The sequence below is a fragment of the Megalopta genalis genome, chromosome 11 (assembly GCF_051020955.1).
Source record: "Megalopta genalis isolate 19385.01 chromosome 11, iyMegGena1_principal, whole genome shotgun sequence".
Lineage (NCBI taxonomy): Eukaryota > Metazoa > Arthropoda > Insecta > Hymenoptera > Halictidae > Megalopta > Megalopta genalis.
The window spans coordinates 3,495,001-3,499,712 of NC_135023.1; the positions used below are offsets into that span (position 1 = coordinate 3,495,001).

General features: G+C 35.4%; 1 non-coding gene across 1 annotated transcript in view; it reads right to left on the reverse strand.

Annotated features, from left to right (window-relative positions):
- The window catches only part of LOC143260355 (small subunit ribosomal RNA), a 1,921-nt gene extending 1,905 nt beyond the window's left edge, over positions 1-16 (reverse strand). The window contains exon 1 of the ribosomal RNA XR_013034495.1: positions 1-16. This exon is cut by the window's left edge and continues 1,905 nt beyond it. This is a non-coding gene — a ribosomal RNA (small subunit ribosomal RNA).
- Positions 17-4,712: the final 4,696 nt, after the last annotated feature.

The window sequence follows — 4,712 nt, forward strand, 5'->3', positions numbered from 1 at the left end:
CAGGATCAACCAGGGAACTATACAATATGTATATATAAAATGGACAAAATTTAAATCCTTTTCCATCGTCGCCTGTTTCATATATATATGTCAGGTCGACACACCATTTTTCTCTTTCAAATATGTACAAGTTTTGCCACATTCCGCGCTTGTAACATATCTTCTTTAACGCTCAATTTCTTTCATTTTTCTACCATACAGATATTTTACCGTACGCCCAAAAACGTACGTATTATATTTTTGTTCTATCATAAAATCACATTTTTCTACGTACGCCAGCTTCGTACGTTTCTATCTTTGCCTTCATAAAATCACAAGATAATTTTATCTTCAAGAGTCTCGCTATTAACATCTTGTAAGATAAATGTACGTCCCAGCTAAAACGTACAAATACTTCAAGTTAAGTAATAATATATCATCGCTATTGACAAATTTTTAAGATCCAAGACACAGTTCTCTCTATATGTTTTAATATTTTTTATGTACTCAAATATATTCAAAGGAAAAAGTACATGGGTGATGCCATAGTCGTGGAAGCGCGTACGCTCACGCTGATCTTCTGACCGCCGGAAGCACGAAACCTCTGATCTGGGCAAAATCGGCAAGCCGAGGAAGAACGGACAGGACACATGCTGGACTGGCGAGAAAGCGTGTTCTTCCGCTCGCGCTAGGCATTTCGATTTCTGACACCTCTTGATTTAAAAAATCAGTTTTTTGATAGTTTTCTCTCTCCACTGGGCTATTCATTTTAGCCACAGTTTTCAATTGGTACGATTTGCTTCCAAATCTTACAGATGCATTTTAAAAAATTTTTCCATCGCTCGGACAGAAGAGTCGATTGCTCAGTGAGTACGAGTATACATACAAAGTGCATACGGGTAACCAACCCCGTAGGGCTTGCCACATATGGGCCATTCGGTCAAAGACACCGACCCGTGGCCACGCTGTGTGGAGAAAAGTCCGTAACGTAAACGGCACGAAACAGTCAGGACCGAAGCCCCGAAGGAGCTCTGAGACAGCTTCTCGACCGAGATCGTAGAATTGGCCCAAAACCCGCTCTGCTCCGTCCGCCTCGCACGGACCGTGTATCTCTTATAGATACCGAACGGCCGGCAAGGACGCCGGCGCCGCCGGCCGAATAGCACGCGCGCTTATGAGTGTAAACCGCCGCGGCAACAGACCGCCCGGCCGTGCTGTTGTAACATAGCGCGTGAACGAACGAAAAAAATTTTTATAGTAAACATTAAAATAAATTACACTACCGTAAACTAGACAAAAAATTACACATTTTTTCCCAATATGAAAATTTTCACAAACTTTTTAAAGTCCCATCGCATCGAGTAAACTTTTTTAATAACGAGTCCGCACGATTCTAAATGCTTAATCCATATGTGAAATCGTTCACTGATCACGAATATCGTATTTAAAAAAATTACAAAAATTTATTTTTCAAAATAATCAAAAAAAACCGAAAAATCACAAGAGTAAAGTACCATTATTTTAAACAACATGTCGTTCTAAATGCTTAATCCCTATGTAAAAAAGTTATTTAAGCAAGAATATGTAATTGAAAAAAATTAGAAAAATTTATTTTAGCCGTAAATCGAAAATAATGGGGACACCGGAGCTGTTCGAAGCGCCGAGACGCGCCGCGTACGGCCGAATATTTTCTAAGTCCCAACGTACCGATCAAGAGTAAAGTACCATTTTCCTACATTAGATTTCGTTCTAAATGCTTAATCCCTATGTAAAAACGTTAGTTAAGCAAGAATATCGTATTTTTAAAAAAATCTAATGATAGGATTTTCCAGAAAATTGAAAAAACCGAAAAATGTCAAGAGTAAAGTGCCATTTTCTGACATTAGATTTCGTTCTAAATGCTTAATCCCTATGTAGAAACGTTAGTTAAGCAAGAATATCGTATTTTTAAAAAAATCTAATGATAGGATTTTTCAGAAAATTGAAAAAACCGTAAAATGTCAAGAGTAAAGTGCCCTTATTTTAAACAATGTATCGTTCTAAATGCTTAATCCCTATGTAAAAAAGTTATTTAAGCAAGAATATGTTATTGAAAAAAATTAGAAAAATTTATTTTAGCCGTAAATCGAAAATAATGGGGACACCGGAGCTGTTCAAAGCGCCGAGCGCGCCGCGTACGCCCGAATATTTTCTAAGTCCCAACGTACCGATCAAGAGTAAAGTACCATTTTCCTACATTAGATTTCGTTCTAAATGCTTAATCCCTATGTAGAAACGTCAGTTAAGCAAGAATATCGTATTTTTAAAAAAATCTAATGATAGGATTTTCCAGAAAATTGAAAAAACCGAAAAATGTCAAGAGTAAAGTGCCATTTTCTGACATTAGATTTCGTTCTAAATGCTTAATCCCTATGTAGAAACGTTAGATAAGCAAGAATATCGTATTTTTAAAAAAATCTAATGATAGGATTTTTCAGAAAATTGAAAAAACCGTAAAATGTCAAGAGTAAAGTGCCCTTATTTTAAACAATGTATCGTTCTAAATGCTTAATCCCTATGTAAAAAAGTTATTTAAGCAAGAATATGTTATTGAAAAAAATTAGAAAAATTTATTTTAGCCGTAAATCGAAAATAATGGGGACACCGGAGCTGTTCAAAGCGCCGAGCGCGCCGCGTACGCCCGAATATTTTCTAAGTCCCAACGTACCGATCAAGAGTAAAGTACCATTTTCCTACATTAGATTTCGTTCTAAATGCTTAATCCCTATGTAGAAACGTCAGTTAAGCAAGAATATCGTATTTTTAAAAAAATCTAATGATAGGATTTTCCAGAAAATTGAAAAAACCGAAAAATGTCAAGAGTAAAGTGCCATTTTCTGACATTAGATTTCGTTCTAAATGCTTAATCCCTATGTAGAAACGTTAGATAAGCAAGAATATCGTATTTTTAAAAAAATCTAATGATAGGATTTTTCAGAAAATTGAAAAAACCGTAAAATGTCAAGAGTAAAGTGCCCTTATTTTAAACAATGTATCGTTCTAAATGCTTAATCCCTATGTAAAAAAGTTATTTAAGCAAGAATATGTTATTGAAAAAAATTAGAAAAATTTATTTTAGCCGTAAATCGAAAATAATGGGTCGAGCGAATCGGTCGATTGCGCCGAGACGCGCTATGATGCAACAGACGAGCGATTGGAACGCCCGAATATTTTAAAAGTCCCACCGTACCGATCAAGAGTAAAGTACCATTTTCCTGCATTAGATTTCGTTCTAAATGCTTAATCCCTATGTAGAAACGTTAGTTAAGCAACAATATCGTATTTTTAAAAAAATCTAATGATAGGATTTTCCAGAAAATTGAAAAAACCGAAAAATGTCAAGAGTAAAGTGCCATTTTCTGACATTAGATTTCGTTCTAAATGCTTAATCCCTATGTAGAAACGTTAGTTAAGCAAGAATATCGTATTTTTAAAAAAATCTAATGATAGGATTTTTCAGAAAATTGAAAAAACCGTAAAATGTCAAGAGTAAAGTGCCCTTATTTTAAACATTATATCGTTCTAAATGCTTAATCCCTATGTAAAAAAGTTATCTAAGCAAGAATATGTTATTGAATAAAATGAGAAAAATTTATTTTAGCCGTAAATCGAAAAAAAGACTGTTCGTTTCTCTGTCTCTCTCGCGCGATCGAAGTATTGATGTTTCCCGGCAAAGTAATGGGATATTAATTAAACTTTATACACGAAATTACTCGTTTTGATCCCCGCTACACAGCCGTATACTTTTTATAATTTTGTGGAATCGGGAACCTTGCAATATTTAACATAACGCGGATCGACTGTCTCTGTCTCTTTCTAGATCGGAAGAATCGATGTTTCCCGGCAAACTAATGGGATATTAATTAAACTTTATACACAAAATTACTCGTTTTGATCCCCGCTACACAGCCGTATACTTTTTATAATTTTATGGAATCGGTAACCTTGAGATATTTAACTTAACGCGGATCGACTGTCTCTGTCTCTTTCTAGATCGGAATTATCGATGTTTCCCGGAAACTAATGGGATATTAATTAAACTTTATACACGAAATTACTCGTTTTGATCCCTGCTACACAGCCGTATACTTTTTATAATTTTGTGGAATCGGGAACCTTGAAATATTTAACATAACGCGGATCGACTGTCTCTGTCTCTTTCTAGATCGGAAGAATCGATGTTTCCCGGCAAACTATTGGGAGTTTAATTAAACTTTATACACGAAATTACTCGTTTTGATCCCCGCTACACAGCCGTATACTTTTTATAATTTTGTGGAATCGGGAACCTTGCAATATTTAACATAACGCGGATCGACTGTCTCTGTCTCTTTCTAGATCGGAAGAATCGATGTTTCCCGGCAAACTAATGGGATATTAATTAAACTTTATACACAAAATTACTCGTTTTGATCCCCGCTACACAGCCGTATACTTTTTATAATTTTATGGAATCGGTAACCTTGAGATATTTAACATAACGCGGATCGACTGTCTCTGTCTCTTTCTAGATCGGAATTATCGATGTTTCCCGGAAACTAATGGGATATTAATTAAACTTTATACACGAAATTACTCGTTTTGATCCCTGCTACACAGCCGTATACTTTTTATAATTTTGTGGAATCGGGAACCTTGAAATATTTAACATAACGCGGATCGACTGTCTCTGTCTCTTTCTAGATCGGAAGAAT